At 37.9% G+C, this 27710-nt stretch overlaps 1 pseudogene; it reads left to right on the forward strand.

The window, feature by feature from the left end:
* The first annotated feature begins 208 nt into the window (after window positions 1–208).
* Window positions 209–26460, forward strand: LOC100672353 (serine/threonine-protein kinase Sgk1-like; annotated as a pseudogene).
* The last annotated feature ends 1250 nt before the right edge of the window (window positions 26461–27710 follow it).

Here is a 27710-nt window from a genome sequence, read left to right on the forward strand (position 1 = left end):
CTGGTGTCAGCAGCCAATCAGTTCAAAGGCCAAAGAGTTGAAAGGTCAATCAGTTGAATGGCCAGTCAGTTGAAAGCCAACCAGTTGAAAGACAATCAATTTCCTTAGGAATGTGGCTTGCATCCAATATACATATGGATGTTCTGGCAAAACTTTCTCTGGATCCTGCAGAGATTGGGATTCTGCAGCTCCAGAAACCCTGTGACCTGCCTGACCTGCTGATTTTGGGTTCGTCAGCCCCTATAACCATGTGAATCAGGAGAAGCTTCCAGCCTGACAACCAACTCACAGACTTGGGACTTGCCAGCTTCCACAACTGCATTTCATGAAACAGAGGAGGATGGATCCGAATGACTTTATTCAGAAGATTGCCAACAACTCCTATGCATGCAAGCACTCTGGAGTCCAGTCTGTTTTAAAAATCTCCCAAACTCAAGAGCCTGAGCTTATGAATGCAGATTCTTTTCCACAAAGTCCTTCTCAGCAAAGCAACTTTGGCTCATTGTCCAACCCTCATGTGAAGGCATTCCACTTTCACTTCTTGAAAGTAATTGGAAAAGGTGGTTTTGGAAAGGTTTTTCTAGCAAGACACAAGGCAGAAGAAGCATTCTAGTCAGTCTACGTTCTACAAAAGAAAACATTCCTGAAAAAGGAAGAGGAGAAGCATACAATGTTAAAGAAGAATGTTCTACTGGAAAATGTGAAACATCATTTCTGGGTGGGCCTTCACTTCCCTTTCCAGGCTGCTGAAAAATTAAACTTTGTCCTAGACTACATTAACAGTGGAGAATGCTTTTCCACCTCCAGAGGGAGTCCTCGCTTGAATCATGGGCTCCTTTTTATGCCGACGAAACATCCAGAGCCTTGGGTTACCTGCACTCTCTGAATATCATTTACAGAGACTTAAAACCAGAGAATATTATACTAGATTCACAGGGACACATTGTCCTAACTTACTTTGGGCTCTGCAAGGAGAACGTTGAACACAACGGAACGATATCCACCTTCTGTGGCACACTTGAGTATTTGGCCCCAGAAGTGCTTAATAGAAGTCTTACAACAAAACCATAGACTGGTGGTACCTGGGGAGCCTTTTGTATAAATGCTATATGGCCTGCCTCCTTTTTTACAGCCAAAATATTGCTAACATGTACCACGACATTCTGAACAATCCCCTGCAGGCATCTCTTGGAGGGCATCCTGCAGAAGGACAGGACAAAGAGGCTAGTTGCCAAGGAGGACTTTATGAAGATTAAGAATCATGTCTTCTCCCTAACAAACTAGGATGATCTCATAACAAGGAGATTACTCTACCTTTAACCCAAATGTGAGTTGGCCCAATGATCTGCACCACTTCGATTCTGAATTTACAAAAGAGCCCATCCCCAACTCCATCGGCATTGTTTGTATATATGTAGATTTCTGTCTCTATCTCTGTATCTATTTAATATTTCTACTTTAGTTGGTGTGATGTAACTTTGTTAAAATTTGGTGTCTTTCTTTTGAGGTAGTTGCGAGTTCATTTTTTTCTCCCTTTGGAGATATCAACTACTCTGCGTAATCAAGTATATTGGAGAAAGACCAAAGCAATAAGTAATTCTTTTTTGGTCCCGATGAGTCTAAGGAAAGGCCCGGAATCACAGAAAGACTGTTGATTATTCTTATTCACTGCCTTCTCAGCAGAAAATGTCACTGGTCTAGATTTCTGCCTTAAGTCCTTAGAATAAAATAGCATTGGGAAATAGCAATCTAGCTCTTAATCAACCAGTTTAGGTATTTTAGAGGGAAAGTGCCTAGACGAATAAAGCTCAAGTATAGCTTGCCTGTCTGCATATGTGTTAATCAAACCCTTGCACGACTGATTTATTATACTCCTTTGATATTATATAGTGGTCTCAGTGACCACTGTTGCTGCAATGAAGAGGCAGGCAATGATTATCCTTTATTAAATCAGAGGAGAAGTAAAGGCCAAATTTATTTAAACAAGAAAGTTTTAATCCAATCTCTTTTCAGGCAACTGCCTCAAGTTACTCTTTGCTCTAATATCCTACCATCCCTACATAATGTTCAAGAATATCTTCAGTTTCCCAAAGGATTCTCTCAATCTGTCTTAATCTTTCTGTCTCTCTTTCAGCTAGTTGCTTATTAGAATCTGTTCCCTGTTAGTTTCTTTTGCTCAAATATTGATTTGGGGATAAGAAAATATGCTATCTACCTATATTGGTAGAAATTGCTTAATTTCTCAGATGCTTCCAAGATTCTCTCAAGGCAATGCTCTTCCACATCACAATAAGAATAAACTCAGTTTCATCTCATCAGCAATTTATTTTGATGGTATTTTGAGAGAGCCAGTATTCAACAATCTTGGAGGCCTTCTAAGACATAATTGAAACCTCTTCGCTGTCATGGTCCAAGATTCTCAACTCAAATACAGCGCACTCCTATCAGGCCCCTGATCCCCTCACCACAGCAGGCTGTGTCAGCCTGCATGCAATCTGTGCAGTCACAAAGCTCCTGTGCTTAAAAGGGCCCTGCTTTTGGTTTAAGGCTCTGCTACTATGAATTGGAATCGACTCGATGGCAGTGGGTCTGTTTATTTGTTGTTTTGCATTCCCATCTTAAAATTCTTAATGATATTTAAAAAAGGGACAGTGCATTTTCATTTTGCTCTGGACGGCAAACATTATGACTTCTTCTAAGGAATAACTATGATCAGGGGAAGATGGGTAAGCTTTGGCTTTTTTTTTTCTCTTTATTAAATTGACAATACCAAATTATGAGTATGTTTTGTCTATTAGAAATAAGAAATCCTTTTTAGGTATCTTTTGATTATCTGATCAGACTTGAAAACTTATATCTTTGGTAAAATTTACCTCATTGCTAACAGTTCTACTATTTGTCCTTGACATTTTTTGAAGTGCTTCTATATAAGAAGATTTCATAATGAAGAAGATGGGCATAGGTCTTAGAAAATCTATTTCTCATGTCAGCTACAGAAAGTGAGAATTTCAGAAGATTTCTTCTCAGACTCCCTTCTTTTGAACAAACTTGCCTGCTATCACTTATCAAAGCATTAGAACTTTGCTCATTCCTGCTTATTTTGCCCAAGAGTCTGGTTCTGGAAGATACCGTTTCTCCAAGCCCTCCCATCTGTCTCCTAACCCAAACCCAAACCAAACCCGTTGCCAGTGAGTCGATTCCAACTCATAGCAACCTTATAGAAGAGAGTAGAACTGTCCTATAGGGCTTCTGAGGAGTGGCTGGTGGATTTGAAACACTGACCTTTTGGTTAGCAGCCACACTCTTAACCACTACACCACCAGGGCTCCATCTGTGTCCTAGAATTGAAAATTATTCAGTTATTTAGTTGGAGATGCCAGATCTAATGGGCTGGTACACCAAGTCAAGAGGTGTATAAACAACATGTCCAACCAATTGCCTTGTCTCAGTCTAAACCTAAAGTGTACAACATCAGGCCAACTCTTGCTCCTTAAAAGAATTTACTGTACCATCCCAAAATTGTGTACTTATCTTTCAAAATGGCAATTTCACCAAGAGTAATTTATAATTACAATGGGAATTTGGGAAATTTTTTTTATGAATAAATTTGTTGGAAGAAGATTCCAAACATTCAATTGTCTGTCTTATTTGATTGACTATGAGGAGATTTCCAACGGAAATTCAAATTTTAAATTTAGTTTCTTAAGGAATTGTTTGACCATGATAAAACAAAAATGTGGAAAAAAATAAAACAAAGAAACATAAAACTCTCTGTTAACCCATTGCCAAGTCAATTCCTACTGGTAGTGACCCTATAGGACAGAGTAGAACTGCCCCATAGAGTTTCAAAGGAGCACCTGGTGGATTCGAACTGCTGGCCTTTTGGTTAGCAGCTATGGCACTTAACCACTACACCACCAGGCTTTCCAAGCTTTCTGTTAGGTCCCATCAGTTTACAACTCAAACCAAATGTCCTTTATCACACTTTTCCACTTTTACTATACCATCACTTTTTATTTCCCTATGTCCCCTTCTCTTATCTAACACTCTTTTCTCCTTTCCTACATAGGCAGAGTGGAGTCCCCGAGTGGTGAAGTTAGGACGGTTTGCTGCTTATCAAAACTTTGAAGATTTGAGTACGCATAGAGGCCTGGTGATCTACCTCCAAAAAAATAGCCTTTGAAAACCATACAGAGCACAGTTCTATTTCGACACACATGGAGTTGTCACCAGTTAGAATCTACTCAATGGCAACTTGTTACTGGTTACCTGCCTTGCCCCAATTGTGGAGAAGAATCTAAAATGAAACCAAAAAAAAAAAAACAAAAACCCATTGCCATTGAGTCAATTCTGATTCAAATTGATAATCACATTAGTGCAATATAATGGTCTCTATATAAGCCTGAATCACCCCTCCTTACCCCCCAAAAAATAACATAATGAGTTAATTCCTAAGATACTCTAAATTCTTTCAGATTTTAGTGAATAGCCTACCCCACAATTGTTATATTGTAAAGAATGGTGCTGGGTTTGTTGTAGCTGTAACTGAAATGTATTTTTTTGCAACAAAATATGTATTTTTGAAAAAATATAAGCCATAGAGTTATTTATGCTTCTTTCCGCATGTGTATTTATACCACAATGAACATTTTTTACTACTTTGTCCACTTTAACCCTATCATGGATGATACCTTTTTTTTGTGATGCCAAGTTTTTTCATTAATGGAATGAATGTTGAATCATTTTGTTGGTAGTTTTTTTTTTTTTTTTGAAAAAATAGGGTGCCAGTTGTAAGCAGGACATATCTGTCCCATGTTCCATGAAGCATACCACACACACAGGACATATCAGTCCCATGACCCAAGAAGTACATCACTGTTTTCACCCCCAAATAACTCATTTACTTGAATATTTCCAAATGCCAATCAATAAGCATACCTTCCAAATAGCACAAAGGAAATATTAAACATATTTGCAGGCCTTATCTCGCTGTACAGAAGCCAAAAGACAAAAAAGTTTCACTCAATCACTCCTCCATGAAGCATCACCTCATACGAATGCTTCTCATTACTCAAATGTGGCACAGAAAATAGGTCAGTAGAATTTAAAATATCTGAATCCAAAGGCAAAACACTTAATATTACAGTACCTCCCAGTGAGGCTCGCAGACTTATTATCTAAAAAAATAATAATAAAAATAATAATTAACTGAGTCTCAGACTAAATCACTTACAAAAACTATTAAAATTTTTTCTCCAAGAATATGCATTTTCAAAACCAACTAGAGATAACAAGTAAAGGAGAAACTTACACTGTTATCTGGAAGGTGGAGGGTTGAAATCCTGTCTCACATCTACCTTCAGTTCTAACTATGGTTCTTTTAGCTGCCCAATTCTAGATCACAACGTAGATTCATTTGGTACAGGATAGTTGGTACTGTAAGTTCGGTTCAAGCACATAGATTTAGAAGTGCTTCTTGAGTTTATAAATAGTTATGAGAATTTGGAGAAAGAACAAACAAAACCACATGTTCTGGGTGTGTGAGCATCAGAAGACACCTAAGTGATTCTTCCTCACCTGTTCCTTCTTATGCTGCTCCTCACATTGTTTCTTATTTGTTTAGCCTCCTCATATTAATTCTATATCTCAATGTGAATGACATTTTGAGAACATTTGATGGATTTCTTTACTGCAAATTCATCCTGATTATACCTGCACTTACGCTAGAATATAAACTCTGTCTGTTATTTGAACTTCATGTTGCACAATCACAGTAACAGGCACCTTGTTGCCATGATCTGCCTCAGATGTTGTAGAACCTACTGGCCTGACCCACCTCTATCCCAGAACTCTGCTATACAGTGCATAGTTGAGGTGAGTCAGTGAGCATGTATGAAATTGCATTCTATAATTTATCATAGATTAAATTCATTTGATTATTATATCTTTCAGCAGAAAAGTAAAAAACTGTTCAACCATTTCTATTCATTTTCAAAGAAATAAAGTGTACCCTACTTTAGAAAAGGTTGAACAATTGCTTACCTTTCTATTAATTCTAATATGGCTTAATTTTGGATTCCATAGTTTATCTAATAAAAAAAGAAGAATCAAAATATATAAATGAATAATCAGATCTTTAATATATCATCCCAGGATGAAAAAGAAATGATGAACCAAAATATAATTATCTCAGATGGTTCTTGGTGGCAGATCAGAGGACATCACCAATGTCAAGCCAACAAAATTCACAGGAGAGAATGAAGAAATGGGATAAACCCTTCATACTTTTAATATACAGTAAAATACTAATTCTGCACTAATTGAAATAAATTGACCAAATAGAGTGTTTAGTTCAGAAAATGTACAGTCAAGTCTCCTTGCAATATCACAAGTTAAACTTTAAACTAGATGACTACTTTTGTAAAAAAAAAATTGAGAAATCTACATTTGATAGTAATCATATAAAAGGTACAGCATGAAAGAGTCAGTGTCAGACACAAAGTATAATCATCCCAAACCTTATTGCAGGTACTATAACCAATGTAAGATTGCTGAAACCCGTGAAAGTGATATAGCTTTTGATGTCCAGATAAAACTGAGAAATTGAGCAGGACGATGAATTTAGAAAGCCTTTAAATTAATGTATTTAGAAGTCCAACTGAAAAAAAAAATAAGAAAAATACACATAAGCATACACATACGCACGTACATAATCTTTACAGAGACAAACACAAATATTCAGTAATAGAAATAATTAAACATACCATTGTGTTACAAATGGGTGAACAAAGGCCTGAGATTCTCCTTTAAATTTCTGTGCCCTCCTTTCCTTTCTTTGCACAATTGTCAAATCTGCCTGCGTAAAGGCCTCCTTAGCCTAATTCTGCTTTTCCCTCCATTTACCTTAAACAGACATTGTTGTGGTTGTTGAGTGGCATAGAGTTGATTTACACTTATGGCAACCCCATGTAACAGAGTAGAACTGCCCCATAGTGTTTTTGAATCTCTAAGGAAGCAGATCAACAGGACTTTCTACCAAGGAGCCACTAAGTGGGTTTGAAACACCAGCCTTTTAGTTGACAGCCAAGTGCTTAACTGTTATGCTACCAGGGCTCCTTTCTGACAAATCTGTTACACATCTAATTCTGCCTCACTGCCTGCATCCATAAGACCCAATTGACACAGGACCTCATAGTATTCCATGCACAGGCTTTGATTCAGACCGTGAACACTGATTACCATCTTTTCACTCAAATCACACCTACATAATTCTTCCTCACCATGATCATATATGAGTTATTTATACCATTTTATTTTTCTGGTTTAATTTGGCACTGCCTTTTGCTAGCCTCTCTATTATGGTGTAAACCTAAGAATGAAAGAAAATGAAAATTGTTTGTTAGATTGATATTATATAAAGTTAGAAAGAGGCCCACAGGATCACCCTTACTTCTGACGTTAATTGCAAGTTCGGGGAACCCCCAAACCATCTTGACTTCAGACATCAACTGCCAGTTTAAAGGCCCCTAAGATATTCCTCACTTGTGACACTAATTGCAAGTTCAGAGGTCCCCAAGACCACCCACAGGTACAATAACTCAATGGAAAAAGCCACAGAACTCACTGAAAGCAGAGGTAATCAGTTTATTACAGTGAAAGAATAATATTAAATCAGCCAAGGGAAGAGATGAATGGGGCAGGGTCTGAGAAAGTTCCACACATGGAGCTTTCAGTTGTCTTCTAGTAGGGTCATGGACAGAGTAAACCTTCCCTGCAATGATGTGTGACAATATGCACAGTGTATCACCAACCAGAGAAGCTCACCTGAGCCTTGGTGTCCACGTTTTTTACTGCAGCTCACTCGCATAGACATAGTTGCCCACCATCATGATTGAACTCAGTCTGGAGTCCCTTTGGAGTTCAAGAAGAAACTGTGTGACCCCTAAATCCCATTGTTAAACTCTCTGTTATGGTCCAATATCCACAGCTGAACACTCTTATCAAGTAGGATTTTTTAAGGGCTTGGAGATTACCTTCCTGGAGCCAAGGGCAAAGGCCACACCTCTCTTTGGACAAGGTTAAATTCCTTATGACACAATTGGGATATAAATTTGTTGAAGAAGTTAGAGACCAACACTTTTTTGAGTGACTAGTTCAGTTTTTTTTTTTTTTTTTAGTTCAGTATGTATAACTGCAAGAATGGTATAATTAATCTAAGCATTTAATTTTTATGAAAAATAAGTAAAACTTTAAGCACAGTTAGTGGTTGCAGGATTTAATGCAAATTTGAATACTTTTTTCCAGATTAATGTACACCTTGATGTCACAGTATTTGCACTGTCTTTTTTTTTTTCTCTGTCTTACTTGTATAAATCACCTGTATAAGCAACTTTTTTCTTGTACAGCAAATTGTATCACTATTGTGGAATTGCTCATACTTGAAAGTCAAATTATTTGACCTGTAGAGAATAACGGAAACCCTGGTGGTGTAGTGGTTAAGAGCTATGGCTGCTAAACAAGAGGTTGACAGTTCGAATCCACAAGGCGCTCCTTGGAAACTCTATGGGGTGGTTCTACTCTGTCCTATAGGGTCACTATGAGTCAGAATTGACTAGATGGCAGTGGGTTTGGTGGTGGGTAGAGAATAACAAGGTACTGTGAAATAAATTGGTGTAACATGTAGGCAAGTATTTCTTCTATCATTAGATTGTAATATAATACTAGGCTATCCACCATTTTTTTTTTTTTTATCCACCATGTTCCTGTTTTGGAGAACCAAGCAGATATGCAATTCTACATGAACTATAACCATACTGGAGGGAGAGAAAATCCACATGTAGGTTATTAATAAATATTTATATTTAAAAATAATTATTTATTTATGCGAAAAAAATACCAAATTATAATTTTATGTGTCTTTTAAACATATTTTCTTAGACTGCAACCAAAGGGTAGGAAAAACTACCTCCTTAAATTCAGAGACAGAAAAGATTTTTCTAGTTCCCTCAAATTTTCTGAGCAAGATATAAAAAAAAAAAAAAGATATACATTCACAAAATTCCTGTATTGTTTAAAATAATCATTATATGAAATAGAAAAAACAACTTTTCTTAAAAGTTTGATATTATGAATAGAAATATGAAACCCTGAAAAGACTTATAAAATATTTTCTCTGCATTACTTGAGTTCCATATTGTAAAAGTTGTACGGGTTATTAAAAGTTACCTCTGTTCTAATTGTACCATGTTGACATTTTTACTTTATTTCCCTGTGGCCTGTGGACCATATAACCTTCTGTTTGGTTTTATTAGTAATTTCAGGATTTTCATTTTATTGTTGATGATGACTCAACATCCCATGACTTACTTTACTCATTAAATAAATTAACTCTAAGCTTTATTTTTTAAACACAATTTTTATTTAGCAAAACTTTAACATATTTCCTGACCAAAGACAAATATCACATATCAGTTATTAGTAAATATTGAAATATGTATAATAAAATTAAAATTGTTTTACTTTAATTTTCTTCTAACTTAAATTTACAGTATCAATAAGATATCTGTGCTTGGTATAATAATAACAATCTTTTATATTTCTTCAACTATTCTTCAAACTTGTTCAATTCTATAGAAGCAACTCATTTGTACTCTATTCTGGTCCTCTGGGAAATCAGCAAAATGAATCAACCTCAAAGTAAAAATTCTTGAATTTTGCAATGGTGGATTTTAAGTGTGCACTAAGTATACTAACTCTGTGAAATCACTTCCCAATGATCTCCCTATGGCTCATTGGGCTTTAGCAACACTGATCTGCCGCCTTTTGCTCGAATACTCCAGGAATGCTCCCCTCTTTGGGATTTGTGTACTGGCTATAAGCCCTCTGCCTGAAATGCTCTCCTCAAGAATCTCCAAGCCAGCCTTCTTCATATCTTTCAAGATATTGATCAAATGTCACATTCTCAATGAGTCCTACTCTGACCCCATGTTTATAAATAGAACACCCACCCTCTTTAATTTCTATTCCCATTTCCTTAATCTGATTTATATTTCCAAAGCAGTTCTCACTTTTCCACATGAAATATATGTACTTAAAATAGCTTAACTCCATGGGGTAGGGATTGTTGTTTGTTTTGATCATTTGTATACCCAAAGTGCCTAGACAATGTTTGGCATAGTAGGCACTTAATAAACATTTCTTAAGTTAATGAATTTAGTATAGAAAACAATATGGTTGGTTCATATTTTCAATATGCATTACCTATTGTGTGCCAAGCACAATGTTATTTGTGCGGAATATAATCACGAACCAGACAGACATGGGGCCATCTCGAATAAATCACACTATATAGTAGAAGATGGATATTAAAAAAAAAACTGATAAATATAATTGTGGAGAGGCTTTGAAGGAAACATTTATGAACATTATGAATGCATGAAAGAGGGAATTTAACCTACTTTGAGGGAGGAGTGTGTAAAGGGAGAGGAAGGCATGCAAAGGAAGTGATGTCCAAACTAACTTAACTGGCATTAATCCTGATGATTTCCATATTTTATGGTAAATGACAAAGAGAAAAACCTGTGCTACATGAAATTTTCATCAATAGTAATGTGCTGAGGCAAAGCCAAGATGGCAGAATAATCAAACGTTTCCTGTGGTCTCTCTTACAACAAAGACCAAAGAAACAAGTGAATCGATTATATATGACAGTCTGGGAGCCGTGAACATCAAGGGCAAAGCTGAGGAGTCAGACTGAGTGGCAGGGTGAGGGAGAAGCAGTTCAGAAGCAGTGAGGAGTTGCCAGACTGACTCAGTGGGAACCAGTGCCCCACAGATGAGATCTGCTGGTGTGAGCATGGTGAGGCAAGCAGTAACATTTGGGATGCGTTTTCCACATCAGGAGAGACCGAGCGGTGGAAAGTCTACTCATGCCTCCAGAGCCAGCAAAATGCAGCACTCACTCAGCAAAAGATAATTACATGTGTCTAATCTACCATACAGATCAAAAAACACTCCTTTAGGAAAAAAAAACTACCATTTACCTGATCTCTCCCCACTCTACACAGGCTCCCAAGTGAGGCTCAGTGATAGCACTTTCACTGGGCTGGAAGTAGGACCTGTTGCACATTCTGAGCCATTCTCCCAGCCTTGGAGAAGGAACAAATTAACAAACAGGGGAAAAATAATCTGCCAGTTCCCTTAAGCCAGGAAGTCAGGGCAGAAACAACTCCTCTGCCTAGGCACAGGCATAAGTGGTCCATGGACTTTGAATGACATTCACTTCTGCATAGGCTTGTGTGGGCCCATTTCAACAACATAGGCCCTCATCAGCACAGTCCAGCAGGGTATATATTTGAAGTCTAACTTCAACAGTTTCAGCTATATGGTGGAGAGGTTGGTTCTTGACATTTAACACTGCTCTGCCTATTAAGCAGGGTCATTACCTACACACATCAGGGACCTGAGGACTGGTAGCTTCACCTACACCACGTACTCACTCTCGACTCACGTCCAAGTATAAGTGGTACCTCACAATCCTTACAGCCAACAGCACTGGCTGCCCATAGTCCAGCCACAAAACCCACCCACCTATGTGCTTTAGGGAACAGGGATATACTTTCCTCACAGACACTCAGGGGAGGTTGTCAGCCCCCTGCCTTGCTCAGCACATGGCCACTGCAGCCAGATACCTGTGCCTACACCAGCCACCCCTGAAAATCTAAGACTGTAGGTGAAAGCCTGCACCACACACTTGGTGGCTGACTACACGGACACCTGAATTGAATCCATACAAGAAAAGTAAACTGACTTCTGGGCTCATACACCTAGTAAAAGCTTTAACCGCAGGATGACAGGAAATTAGAGCTTCAAAGGCACTGATAATCAAACTAGCTCACTCGAGCAGCCTATTTGGGCAAATCAAAACAAAGCAAAACAAGAAGCTAGGACTCAGTAAGCAAACATAAAATAAATACAATAACTTGTTGACAGTTCAAAGACAACAGTCAATATCAAATCATATAGAGGCAGACCATGATGGCTTCAGCAAGCTCCCAAAACAAAGACTCGAGAAATCTTCCAGATGAAGAAAACTTCCTGGAATTATCAGAGGTAGAAGACAAATGATTAAGATGCAGAATTCTTCAAGAGATCAGGAAAGAGATCAGGGAAAACACAGAACAAGCCAAGGAACACACAAAGCATTAGAACTTAAGAAGAGTATAGAAGAGCATAATGACAAATTTAATAGGCTACAAGATTCCATAGAGAGACAGCAAACAGAAATCCAGAAGATTAAAAATAAAATTTCAGAATTAGACAATAGAAAGTCAGAGGAGCAGAATTAAGGCACCGAAAGTCAGAATTAGTGAGATTGAAGACAAAGCACTTGAAACCAACATATTTGGGGGGGAATCAGATAAAAGAATTTAAAAAATGAAGAAACCCTAATAATTATGTGGTACTCTAACAAGGGAAATAACCTACGAGTGATTGGAGTACAAGAATATGGGGCGGGGTGGGGGGAACAGAAGATATATATATATAATGCCCATAGAACCCCACACAAGGTAGATCCCAAAAGAAAGTCACCAAGACATATTATAATCAAACTTGCCAAAACCAAAGATAAAGAGAAAATTTTAAGAGCCACTAGGGATAAATGAAAAGTCACCTACAAAGGAGAGTCAATAAGACTAAACTCAGACTACTCAGCAGAAACCATACAGGCAAGAAGGCAATAAGAAGACATATATAAAGCCTTGAAGGCAAAAAAAATTGCCAGCATAGAATTATATATCCAGCAAAACTGTCCCTCAAATATGAAGACGAAATTAGGAAATTTCCAGATAAACAGAAGTTTAGGGAATTTGTAAAAGCCAAAACAAAATTACAAGAAATACTGAAAGGAGTCCCCTGGTTAGAAAATGAATCACATCAGATAAATTTCCAAGACTAGAACACAGGAGAGAGAAACTAGATATCAACTCAGATAGGGAAAACACAAAAATAAATCAAAGCTAAAATGCTTAAAACAGGGAAACAGAGACATCATTATGTAAAAAGATGACAACATTAAAACAAAAAAAAAAGGGACTAAAAAATGTAGCCTTAGATCTTTCATATGGAGAGGAAGTCAAGGTGATATAAAGAAATAAAAGATTGTTTTAAACTTAGAAAAACAGGGGGTAAATATTAAGGTAACCACAAAGGAAACTAACAAACCTATACATGAAAATACAAAACAAGAAAAGCATGAACCTCAGCAAATACAAAAGCAACAACAATGAAAAAATGGAAAAGAAAAATGACTCAGCTCAGAAAATTCAACAAAGAAACTGTCAACAACACAAACAAAAGACATCAAAATGACAGCACTAGACTCATACCTATCAATAATTACACAGAATGTAAATGGAGTAAATGCATCAATAAAGACACAGAGAGTGTCAAAATGGATTTAAAAAACATGATCCATCTATATGCTGCCTAAAAGAGACACACCTTAGACTTAAAGGCAAAAAAAAACTAAAAGTCAAAGGATGGAAAAAGTATATCAAGCAAATAACAATCAAAAAAGAGCAAGAGTAGCAATATTAATTTCTGACAAAATAGATTTTAAACATAAATCCACCATAAAGGGTAAGAAAACATACTAATATAATGATTAAAGGCTCAATATACCAGAAGGATATAACCATAATAAATATTTACACACCCAAGAACAGGGCTCCAAAATACATTAAAACAAACTCTAACAGCATTGAAAAGAGAGATATACAGCTCCACAATAATGTAGGAGACTTCAAACACCACATTTGGGGCAAGGCAGAACATCCAGAAAGAAGCTCAATAAAAGCACAAAAGATCTAAATGATACAATCAACCAACTAGACCTCATAGACATATACAGAACACTCCACCTGACAGCAGCCAAGTATACTTTCTTTTCAAAAGCACATGGAACATTTCCCAGAATAGACCATGTATTAGGCCGTGACGTAAGCCTTAACAGAATACAAAACATCAAAATATTAAAAAGCATCTTTTCTGGCCATAAAGCTATAAAAGGAGAAATCAACAACAGTAAAAGCAAGGGAAAAAATCAAACACATGGAAACTGAACAACACCTTGCTCAAAAGCTACTGGTTATGAAAGGAAGTAAGAAGGGAATAAATAAATTCATAGAACCAAATGAGAATGAAAACACTTCCTACCAGAACTTTTAGGACACAGCAAAAGCAGTGCTCAGAGGACAAATTATAGCAATAAAAGCACACATCCGAAAAGAGGAAATGGCCAAAATCAAAGAATTATACTTACAACTCGAACAAATAGAGAGCAGCAAACGAAGCCCTAGGGCACCAGAAAAAAACAGATAATAAAAACTAGAGCAAAATTAATGAAATAGAGAATAGAAAAACACTTAAAAGCATTAACAAGACCAAAAGCTGGTTCTTCAAAAAGACAAACAAAATCAATAAACCACTGACCAAACTGACAAAAGAGAAATAGGAGAGGAAGCAAATAACTGGAAGAAGAAAAGAGCTGGGTGATATCACAACAGACCCAACTGAAAAGAATCATAACAGAATACAATGAAAAATTGTACTCTAACAAACTTGAAAACCTAGAGGAATTGGACAAACTCCTAGAAATACATTACCTACCTAAACTAACACAAACAGAGGTGGAACAACTAAATAAACATACAACAAAAGAAGAGGTTGAAAAGGTAACTAAAAACCTCCCAAGAAAAAAAAGCCCTGGCCCTGAAGGCTTCACTGGAGAATTCTACCAAACTTTCAGAAAAGTATTAACACCACTACTACTAACGATATTTCAGAGCATAGAAAGGGATGGAATACTCCCAAACTCATTCTATGAAGCCGGCATAACACTGATACCAAAACCAGGTAAAGGCATCACAAAAAAAGAAAATTACAGACCAATATCCCTCATGAACTTAGAAGCAAAAATCCTCAACAAAATTCTAGCCAGAATTCAAAAACTTATTAAAAAAGTAATTCACCATGACCAAATGGGATTCATACCAGGTATGCAGTGATGGTTTAATATTAGAAAAACAATGTAATCCATCACATAAATAAAAGACAAGAACCACATGATCTTCTCAATTGATGCAGAAAGTCGTTTGAAAAAAGTTCAACACCAATTTGTGATAAAAACGGTCAGCGAAAAAGGAATAAAATGGAAATTCTTCAAAACAATAAAGGGCATTTACACAAAGCCCTTTGGAAGAAGTGTAACCAGAGTGCTCCTTAGAAGTAAGGATGGTGAGACTGCATCTTACATACTTTGGACATATTGTCAGGAGGGATCAGTCCCTGGAGAAGGACATCATGCTTGGCAAAAAACAGGTTCAGCGGAAAAACGGAAGACCCTCAATGAAGTGGATTGACCCAGTGGCTACAACAATGAGCTTAAGCATAACAACGTTTGTAAGGATGGTGCAGGACAAGGCAGTGTTTTATTCTGTTGTGCATAGGGTCACTATGAGTCAGAACCAACTCAAAGGCACCTAACAACAATAACGGCATACAAAACCAACAGCCAACATCATCCTAAATGTAAGGATTCTGAAAGAATTCCCCTTGAGAATGGGAGCCAGACAAGGATGAGCTTTATCACCACTCTTATTCAACATTGTGCTGGAGGTCCTAACCAGAGCAATTAGCCTAGAAAAATAAATAAAATGCATCCAAATTAGTAAGGAAGAAGTAAAATTATCTCTATCTACAGGTGATACGACAAGAAAAACTACTGGAACTAATAGAAGAATTCAGCCAAATATCAGGATAAAAGATAAACATACAAAATCCATTGAATTCCTCTTTACTGACAAAGAGAACTTTGAAGATGAAATCACCAATCAACACCATTTACTATAGCCCCTAAGAAGATAAAATACTTAGGAATAAATCTAACCAGAGACATTAAAGACCTATACAAAGAAAACTATAAGACACTACTTCAAGAAACAAAAAGAGACCTACATAAGTGGAAAAACATACCTTGCTCATGGATAGGAAAACTCAACATTGTGAAAATGTCTATTCTACACAAAGGAATGTACAGATATGATGCAATCCTGACCCAAATTCCAATGGCATTTTTAATGAGATGGAGAAACAAATCATTAACTTCATATAGAAAGGGAAGAGGCCCTTGATACCTGGATAAGTAAAGCATTACTGAAAAAGAAAAACAAAGTGGGAAGCCTCACTCTACCTGATTTCTGAAGCTATTATAATGCCACATTAGTCAAATCAGCCTACTACTGGTACAACAACAGATATACAGACCAATGAAACGGAATTGAGAATCCAGACTTAAATTCATCCACTTACGAGCAGCTGATACTTGGCAAGGCTGAAAGTCTGTTAATTGGTGAAAATACAGTCTCTTTGAAAATGGTGCTGGCATAACTGGATATCCATCTGCAAAAAAAAAAAATGAAACAAGACCCATACCTCACGCCATGTATAAAAAGTAACTCGAAATGGATCAAAGACCTAAATATAAAATCTAAAATGATAAAGATCATGGAAGAAAAAATAGGGACAATGCTAGGAGCCTTAATACATGGCATAAACAGTATATAAAACATTACTAACAATGCACAATCAACTGAAGAGAAACTAGATAACTGGGATCTTCTAAAAATCAAACAGTTATGCTCATCCAAATACTTCACCCAAAGAGGAAAAAGACAATCTACAGAATGAGAAAAAAAAAATTTGGCTACAACAAATCCAATCAGCTTCTAACCTCTAAAACCTGCAAGATACTGCAAAACCTCAACAACAAAAAGACAAATAACCCAATTAAAAAATGGGCAAAGATATGAACAGGCACTTCACCAAAGAAGACATTCAAGCAGCTAACAGATACATGAGGAAATGCTCAAGATCATTAGCCATTAGAGAAATGCAAATCAAAACTACAATGAGATACCATCTCACCCCAACAAGACTAACATTATTCCAAAAACACAAAATAATAAATGTTGGGAGGCTGTGGAGAGACTGGAACACTCATATACTGCTGGTCGGAATGTAAAATCTTATAACTACTTTGGAAATCTATTTGGCATTTCCTTGAAAAAGCTGGAACTACCAAAGGATCCAGTAATCCTACTACTTGGGATATATCCTAGAGAAATAAGAGACCCCACATGAATAGATACATGCACACCCAGTTCATTGCAGTACTGTTTACAATAGCAAAAAGATGGAAACAACCAATGGATGAATGGATAAAGTATGATATATTCACACAATGGAATACTAGGCAAAGTTAAAGAACAACTATGAATCCATGAAACATGTCATAACATGGATGAATCTGGAAGGCATGCTGAGTGGAATTAGTCAGTCACAAAAGGACAAATATTTTATGAGACCACTGTTATAAGAATTCAAGAAAAAGTTTAAATACGGAAGAAAACAGTCTTTGATGGTTACAAGGGTTGAGAGGGAAGGACAGAGAGGGGTATTCACTAACTAGATAGTAAAAAAAAAAAATTTTTTTTTTTTTAGTAGACAAGAATTATTTTAAGTGAAGGGAAGGACAACACACAACACAGGCCAAGTTAGCATAACTGGACTAATCTAAAAGCTAAGAAGTTTCCTGAATATAACCAAACACTTCGAGGGACAGAGTAGCATGGGCTGGGTTCTGTGGACCATGGTGTCAGGGGGCATGTAGATCAATTGGAATAACAAAGTGTATTAAGGAAATGTTCTCCATCCCACTGTGGTTGGTGGCATCTGGGGTCTTAAAAGCTTGCAAGCAGCCATCTAAGATGCATCAATTTGTTTCAACCCACCTGGAACAAAGGAGAATGAAGAACACCAAAGACACAGGGCAAATATGAGCCCAAGGGACAGAGAGGGCTACATAAGCCAGACACTCCATCAGCCTGAGGCTAGAAGAACTAGATAGTGCCCAGCTACCAGCAATGACTGCCCTGACAGGGAACACAACAGAGAATCCCCGATGGAGCAGGAGAAAAGTAGGATGCAGACCTTAAGTTCTAGTAAAAAGACTAGACTTAATGGTCTGACTAAGACTGGAGGGACCCCAAAGGACATGGCCCCAGACTTTCTGATAGCCCAGAACTAAAACCTTTCCCAAAGCCAACTCTTCAAAGATTAAACTGGACTATGAGGCATAAAATGATAGTGACAAGGAGTGTGCTTCTTAGCTCAGGGAGACACATGAGACAATGTAGCCGACTCCTGTTTGGAGGCAAGATGAGAATGCAGAAAAGGACAGAAGCTGGTTGAATAAACACAGGAAACATAGGGTGGAGAGGAGGTATGTGCTGTCACATTGTAAGGAAAGCAGCTAGGGTCACATAAAAATGTGTGTATAAGTTTTTGTGTGAGAAACTGACTTTAATTGTAAGCTTTCACTTTAAACACAATAAAAAAAGTGAAAAAAATCGTAATATGCTCAATGATGAGCAGCTCTTATAATATACTTCTAGTTTATCTCTTTACCAAGAATTTAGTCACAGGAGCCCACTGAGCTGAAAGCAAACTGGGCAGTTTCATAATTTTGTTGGGTGCATTCTGCATCCCAAATGAAACCAAATACCTTAAATAAAGTATCAAAAGTAACCACGAAATGTCTGAAGAGGAAGAGGGGGGATAGATTTGTTCTAAAATATGTCAAGATGTGTTTTGAAGCACTAGTGATTTAGGCAGTTTAGTATTTGAGAAAGAATAAGTAAATTGACAGTGGAAAGTTCAAGCTGCAGATTAAACTTATATTGGGATGGAATTTTGACAAAAGTAGTTAAAAGGAGATTTCATATGTAGAAAAAGTGGTTAACTGTATAAAAGAAGGAGTCCTGGTAGCGCAGTAGTTAAGTGCTCGGCTGCTAACCAAAAAGTTCAGCGGTTCAAATTCACCAGCTGCTCTTTGGAGACCCTATGGGGCAGTTTTACTCTGTCCTAAAGGGTTGCTATGGATCACTCAATCAAAATTCAACGAGTTTTGACTTAAATGATATTTTTTTCCCTGTCACCACACATATAATTCAATGCCAGTTAGATTAAAGTCTTATATCAAAACACAAAAAATAATTTTAAGCTCTTTGGTAGAAACATAGGGGAATATATTTAGATAGTGGGGTAGGCAAATATTTTTTTTTTAAATCAAGGCAAAAAACATAGCTTTTCAATAAAATTTTTACAAGTTTGATTACAGTAAATTTAAGGATTTTTATTCATAAAAGAATAATTTTAAGAAATTTAAATTTTAAGTTTTAAATTTGGAGGAGGTAATCATAATACACAACTGACAAAGAATTAATATTATGAAACACAAATAATATCTGTAAAACAGTAAAAACCCAAAGCCAAAACCACTACTGTCAAGTCAATTCTGATTCATAGCAACCCTACAGGACAGAATAGAGCTACCTCACAGGGTTTTCAAGGCTGTAATCTTTATGGGAACCAGACTGCCATATCTTTCTCTTATGGAGCAGCTGGTGGGTTTGAAATGCTGATCTTTTGGTTAGCAGATGAGTGATTAAGCTCTATGTCACCAGGGCGCCCTAGTAAAATAATAAGAACGAAATTAGTAAAAGAGAAAAGGGGCAAGAGATATGCTTTAGGCTGGTTTCTCTAGAGAAGCAAAACCAGTAAATTATATAAATATATTAAAAAAAAAATTTTATAGAGAGACTAATATCAAAGAAATGACTCACGCAGTCGTAGAGGCTGGAACGACCCATGTCCATGGATCACGATAGAGGCTTCTCCTGATTCAAGTAGCCAAAGGGCCTGACAAATCAAAGATCGACGAGTCAGAGAGCAAGGCTCTTGCTCAAAGGCTGCAAAGATCGAGGAATCCCAAGACTGGCAGGCAAGACTGCAGGTAAGCTGCTAGCTCAGGTCCCAAGAACAAGAGGGCAGATGAACAAGAGCTAGCTGCAGGATCCAGAGGGAACAAAAAGCCTTTGAGCCTTGATGCAGGCCACGCGCCCAAGGAAACTCTCTTTAAACTGAGTGACTACTCAGAGCAGATCTCATCATGGGGGTGATCACATATCAAATCTGAACATGGAAATGATAACAATTTTATATAACTGCCCAAACAGTGACAATCAGCCCAGCCAAGATGACACACAATCTTAACCACCAAAGATACAAACAGATACCTCATAAAAGAAGAAAATCACATGGTAAGTGAACTTATGAAGTAGTATTCTAGTTGGTTCATAATCAGGACCTGTAAATAATACAATAAGGTGCATTTTATATCCACCTGATGAATAGAAATTTTTAATGTTAGGCAACTAAAAAAAAAAAAAAGTGTTGGAGAAGATGTGGATCCACAGCCAGGGGTATAAATCAGTAAGGCCAGATTGATAAAAGTGTTTAGCATTACTTGTTAAAATTGAACATTTTAAAATGTACAGTAAAACTTGTGAAAGTCAGAACCCATGTAAGGTGGAAACCTGTCAGAAAAGGAAAACTCAAATATTTTCCACTGAAATGAGCTATAGAAGAGTGGTAAGACAGCTTACTTTGGACACATCATCAAAGGCAAAAATCTTGTGAGACCTGGAAAAACAAGGTAGTCCCATCAAGCTCTGTCTCTCACAAGTTTCACTGTACAATCCAAGAATTCCACATATATACCCCAAACAAATCATTGCACATGTACAATAGGAAACATATGTTTGTATCAGTATTGTATAAGGTTATTAAAACCTGAAAACAACACAAATGCTGATCAATGGGAAGGAGGATGAACAACCTGTGGCATATTTGCACAAAGTGGAATGTTATTACCAATCAAAATAATGATCTAGTGAGATGTGAAACAATATGACTAATTCTCAGCAATGTGATAATAAGTGAAACAAATATAAGTCCAAAATAGAGTATATAATATCACATAATTATAGAAAAAAAACTAGTACATAATGTTATAAATTATAATATATAATATTTTATCATAATATACTAATTACAATATTAAAAAATGATGATAGGAAAACATACTTTTTATGAATTGAAACAAAATTAAAATAAAGCAAGGGAATAATGACCATATGGTTTAGGAAAATAATTACAGCAGTCCCTTGATTCCACAGGTGATTGGTTCCAGGATTCCTTCGGATAACAAAATCAAAGGATGCTCAAATCCATAATGTCATATAGTGGGAATTATGCAGTATGCAGCTTTTCCAGACTGGTATGTTTCAATTAAAAATATGCATTTAGGGTTCCTCCATGTCTTTTTTGTAGCTTGATAGTTCATTTATTTCAATTGCTGAATAATAACCCATTATATATACCTACCACAGATTGTTTAGTAATTCAACTGTTGAGTGACATCTTGGTTGCTTCCAAGTTTCACCAAAAAAAAAAAAAAAAATTTTTTTTTTTTTTTTAAGTTTTACCAATTAAGAATAAAGCTACCCTAAACAAAGCTACTCTAAACATTATTGTGGAGTTCTTTTATTTTGACATGAGTTTTCAACTCATTTGGGTAAACACATAGGACCACAATTGCTGGATCATATGGTCTTTGTTTAGCTTTGTAAGAAATTTTCAGACTTTCTTCCAAAGTGGCTGTACCATTTTTCATTTCAACTGGCAGTGAATGAGGGTTTTTGTTGCTCCACATTCTTATCGGCATTTGGTGTTGTCAATGTTTTAGGTTTTAGTCATTCCAGTAGGCAGTAGTGGTATCAAGTCTATTAATTTATAATTCCCTAATGACATATGGCTTTGATCATCTTTTCATATGCTTACTTGACATCTGTATATCTTCTTTGGCGAAGTGTCTATTCTTATCTTTTTCCCACTTTGTAATTAGATTGTTTTTTGTTGGTTGGTTGGTTGGTTTGGTTTGGATATGTTCTTTTTTTGGTTTCTTGTAGTTGAGTTTTAATAGTTCTTTGTCTATCTTGGATACAAGTCCTTCATTGGATGTTGTTGTTGTTAGATGCTGTCGAGTCAGTTCCAACTCATAGCAACCTTATGCACAACAGAACGAAACACTGTCTGGTCCTGAGCCATCCTTACAATCGTTGTTATGCTTGAGCTCATTGTTGCAGCCACTGTGTCAATCCACTTCGTTGAGAGTCTTTTTCTTTTCTGCTGACCCTGTACTCTGCCAATCATGATGTCCTTCTCCAGAGACTGATCCCTCCTGACAACATGTCCAAAGTATGTAAGATGAAGTCTCGTCATCCTTGCCTCTAAGGAGTGTTCTGGTTGTACTTCTTCCAAGACAGATTCGTTCATTCTTCTGGCAGTCCATGGTATACTCAATATTCTTTGCCAACACCACATTTCAAAGGTGTCAATTCTTCTTCGGTCTTCCTGATTCATTGTTCAGCTTTCACATGCATATGACGCTATTGAAAATACCATGGCTTGGGTCAGGCACACCTTAGTTTTCAAAGTGACGTCTTTGCTCTTCAACACTTTAAAGGGGTCTTTTGCAGCAGATTTACCCAATGCAATGTGTCTTTTGATTTCTCGACTGCTGCTTCCATGGCTGTTGATTGTGGATCCAAGTAAAATGAAATCCTTGACAACTTCAATCTTTTCTCCATTTATCATGATGTTGCTCACTGGTCCAGTTTTGAGAATTTTTGTTTTCTTTATGTTGAGGTGCAATCCATACTGATCTTCATTAGTAAGTGCTCCAAGCCCTTCTCATTTTCAGCAAGCAAGGTTGTATGATCTGCATAATGTAGAAAATATTTGCAAGGAATACAATGTTAATGAGTCTTCCTCCAATCCTGATGTCCCATTCTTCTTCACATAGTCCAGCATATAGATTGAGTAGGTATGGTGAAAGAATACAACCCTATCGCACACCTCTCCTGACTTTAAAACAATCAGTATCCACTTGTTCTGTCTGAACAACTGCCTCTTGATCTATGTAAAGATTCCTCATGAGCACAATTAACTGTTCTGGAATTCCCATTCTTCACAATGTTATCCATAATTTGTTATGATCCACACAGTTGAATGCCTTTACATAGTCAATAAAACACAGGTAAACATCCTTCTGGTATTCTCTGCTTTTAGCCAGGATCCATCTGACATCAGCAATGATATCCCTGATTCCACATCCTCTTCTGAAACTGGCCTGAATTTCTGGCAGTTCCCTGTGGATATGCTGATGCAGCCATTTTTGAATGATCTTCAGCAAAATTTTGCTTGCATGTGATATTAATGATATTGTTCTATAATTTCCACTTTCGGTTGGATCACCTTTCCTGGGAATAGGCATAAATATGGATCTTTTCCAGTCAGTTGGCCAGGAAGCTGTCTTCCATATTTCTCGGCATAGACAAGTGAGCACCTCCAGTGGTGCATCATTTTGGGAAAATTGAAAACCAAGGGCCAAAAGAGCCATATATGAGAAACCCATTGTACTACACAGTATAATTCACTTAAGTAGAGATGAACATTTTGAGGGGTAGAATAGTGGTGTAATGGCACTTTATTTTCTCTGTCTTTAATATGAGATGACTTTGAACATAGCTATTTTAGGGCCTATGCCAATCTACGGATTGTGGATATAGGGTATGGGATCAGAAAACTGCTTGTTGCTAGATGATTTGATTCTAAGCTAGAGCCATGCATAAGAGGAGCTAAAGAATAGGCATCAAAGACATTTCCCAGGTTAAGTAGACAGAAGAAAGGAAATAAAGGGAGATAAAATTTAGAAAGCCTCAAAACGTTAATTCAGGCTAACAAGGCAGAATAGACAGGAGCACCACACAGTCCCACTATAGCAAAGATCCTAAAAGCTAAGTCAGATAGTTACAATCATCAATCCTGGAACCCTAAGCAGCAAATGAGGGAGTAAGAACTTAACCAAGCACCAAATGGAGTAGGAGTCTGACAGAGAACAGAGAACAAGGAGAGCTGCAGAGAATAGTTTCTCTGCCAGCTAGCATGGCACGGCCATTTGGACCCCTCAGTCATCAAGAGAAGTTGACAATGAGTACACAAAGGCAAATTCATGGAGCTCCAAGAGTGAGACAGAGCACCCGCTGAGTGACCGGTCCTACCCACCTGGAAAAGGTGATGAGAAGTATCATGCCCACAGATGAGCAAACAACAAAGAACGTGCAGCCATCCTGCCCAGACGTAACCAAATAAGACTAAAAAGCAGGATAAAACAAACAAATCTGCAATCGATACATGAAGAAAATAATTCCTAATTGTTCTGAAGACAGGAGATGATATCAAAACACATCTAAAAAAAAAAATAGGAAAACATCCAAAATAAGAGACCAGAAGACCTTCCAGTAAAAGAAGAGGTACTGGAACTATCAGATAGGGAATTCAAAACTCTAACATTCAGGGCTCTTAAAGAGATAAAGGAAAACACAGACAAAACTAATGTAAAAATAGACAAAATCAAGGAAAATACAGGTAAAATCATGGAAAAGACAGACAAAACAATGAAAGAATTCAGGAAAATAACAGTAATAAAATGTCAAAATAGATGAAAAGCTAGAAATCATACAAAAACAGCAATTAGAAATCCAAAAGATAAACAATAAAATTTCAGAAATGGACAGTGCTGTAGAAGGTGTTAGGAATGAACTTGAAACAATGGAAGAGAGGATCAGCAAAATTGAAGACAAATCCTTGCACACCAATTTGTTTGAGGGAAAAATCAGAGAAAAGAATGAAAACACTGAAAACATAGTAGGATATAATCAAAAGCAAAAATTTGCATGTGATTGGAGTTCCACAACAGGGGGAGTAAATGGAAAACACAGAGAGGATCTTACTGACAGAGAACTTCCCTAATATCATGAGTGATGAAAAGCTGACCGTCCAAGAAGCTCAGCAAAACACTGTAGGATAAACTCCAAAAGAAAAACAGCCAGACGTATCATAATTACACTCACTAATACCAAAGACAGAGAAAGAATCCTGAGAGCAGCTGGAGAAAAATGAAAAGTCATATATACATGAGAAACAATAAGACTAAGATCTGATTATTCAGCAGAAACCATGCAGGAAAGAAGGCGATGGGATGACATACATACAAACTTGAAAGAAAAAAGTTGCCAACCAAGAATAACATACCCTGCAAAAATCTTGCCCAAATATGGTAGTGGAATGAGTACATTTTCAGATAAAGAGAAATTAAAAGAATATGTAGAAACCAAGAACTTACAGGAATTATTAAGGGGAGTTCTTCAGTTACAGAACAAATAATGTCAGGCAACAACCTGAATCTAGAACTCAAGATTATAACAGCCAGATACCAACATAGGCAATGAGATTTCAAGGAAAAAGAAAACTAAAAAATTTACAACAGGAACCAGACAGTCAATCTGTAAATAACAACAATGTCAGAACAATAAAAGAAGGAATAAATAGTGTAGGTATAGAACTTTCAAATGGAGAGGAAGTAAAGGCAAGATCAACCAATAAGAGATGGGTTCAAAGTTAGGAAGATAAGAGTAAATTTCAAGGTAAACATGAAGAAAGTTAACAAACATATTCATCAAAATAAAGAAGGAAAACATAAAGTCTCAATAAAAACAAAATCTACAGGGAGGCGGGCCAAGACGGCGGACTAGGTGGACGCTACCGTGGATCCCTCTTGCAACAAAGACTCGGAAAAACAAGGGAATTGATCACATACATAACAATCTACGAACTCTGAACAACAAGCACAGACTTAGAGATGGAAAATGAACAAATACGGGCAGACAGCGACCGTTTTCAGAACTAGGAGCCAGCTTACCAGGCAGGTGACCTTCGGAGCCCGATCTGGGGCAGAGCCCAGGGGGGCAGACGGCACAGAAGCGGGGCCCAGCCCTTCCCCCACGAACCCATCCCGGGAGGAAGTCTAGCTGGTTGGTGCGGGCGGCGTAGCGGCGCAGCCGGAGGAAGAAGCACCCGGGAGGCAGTGACTGATCTGGGAGAGGGGAGAACAGCATCCCAGCTGGGAAGCCGTCCCGCTGGGAGTTTGGCGGGAACCGGGAGGGGTGCGAGCGGGGTGGGTCAGCTATATTTCCCGAAAGCGACACCGGGGCAGGGCCCACACGTTCATGCGGAGGGACGCGCACCCAGTCCGAGCGTGTGGCGTGGCGCACCAGAAGGAGGAGTCCCCGGGAGGAAGTGACTGGTCTCAGAGCAGGAAAAGCAGCCTCCCACCCGGGGTGCCATCCCGCTGGGATTTGGGCACACGCACGGGCGGGGTGTGAGCGCGGGGTCCAATTTTATTACCCTGAATTGACCCAGGGGGTGGGCCCACCTGGTCATGCGGGTGACGCCCACCCAGTTCACACGAGAGGTGTGGCGCACCAGAAGGAGAACTCCCCAGGAGGAAGTGACTGGTTTCGGAGCGCGGAAAGCAGCGTCCCAGCCGGGGTGCCGCCCCACTGGGATTTGGGCGTGCCCGCGAGTGGGGCGTGACCGTGGGGTCCACTTATATTCGCCTGAATAGACCCTGGGGGCAGGCCCACCTGTTCGTGCAGGAAACGCCCACCCAGTTCGCGCCAGCAGTGCCGCGCACTGGAGGGAGAAGTCCCTGGGAGGAAGTGACTGGTCTCGGAGCAGGGAAAGCAGCGTCCCAGCAGGGGACCGTCCCACCCAGATTTTGGTGGACGGTGGCGGAGCGTGAACGCAGTGTTCAACTCTATAGTCTGTGGTGCTACACTCCTAGCTCTCTGAACCCTCCCCCACCCTCCCCAGGCGGCTCCATTAACATCCGAATACCCGGAGCCAGAGGGAGAATTCAGATAGGGATCTGACTGCATTTTTTTTTAGCTGATTACCTGGAAAATCTAGTTTTCCAGTGATGGCTCGGAGACAGCAGTCCATATCAAACCACATAAAGAAGCAGACCATGACAGCTTCTCCAACCCCCCAAACAAAAGAATCAAAATCTTTCCCAAATGAAGATACAGTCCTGGAATTATCAGATACAGAATCTAAAAAACTAATTTACAGAATGCTTAAAGATATCACAAATGAAATTAGGATAAATGCAGAAAAAGCCAAGGAACACACTGATAAAACTGTTGAAGAACTCAAAAAGATTATTCAAGAACATAGTGGAAAAATTAATAAGTTGCAAGAATCCATAGAGAGACAACATGTAGAAATCCAAAAGATTAACAATAAAATTACAGAAATTGACAACACAATAGAAAGTCAGAGGAGCAGATTCGACCAATTAGAATGTAGACTGGGACTTCTGGAGGACCGGGGAAACAACACCAACATAGCTGAAAAAAAATCAGATAAAAGAATTAAAAAAAATGAAGAAACCCTAAGAATCATGTGGGACTCTATCAAGAAGGATAACTTGCGAATGATTGGAGTCCCAGAACAGGGAGGGGGGACAGAAAACACAGAGAAAATAGTTGAAGAACTCCTGACACAAAACTTCCCTGACATCATGAAAGACGAAAGGATATCTATCCAAGATGCTCATCGGACCCCATTTAAGATTGATCCAAAAAGAAAAACACCAAGACATATCATCATCAAACTTGCCAAAACCAAAGACAAACAGAAAATTTTAAAAGCAGCCAGGGAGAAAAGAAAGGTTTCCTTCAAGGGTGAATCAATAAGAATAAGCTCAGACTACTCAGCAGAAACCATGCAGGCAAGAAGGGAATGGGACGACATATACAGAGCACTGAAGGAGAAAAACTGCC

This window comes from Loxodonta africana, chromosome 23 (assembly GCF_030014295.1).
Source record: "Loxodonta africana isolate mLoxAfr1 chromosome 23, mLoxAfr1.hap2, whole genome shotgun sequence".
In the NCBI taxonomy this organism is placed as follows: domain Eukaryota; kingdom Metazoa; phylum Chordata; class Mammalia; order Proboscidea; family Elephantidae; genus Loxodonta; species Loxodonta africana.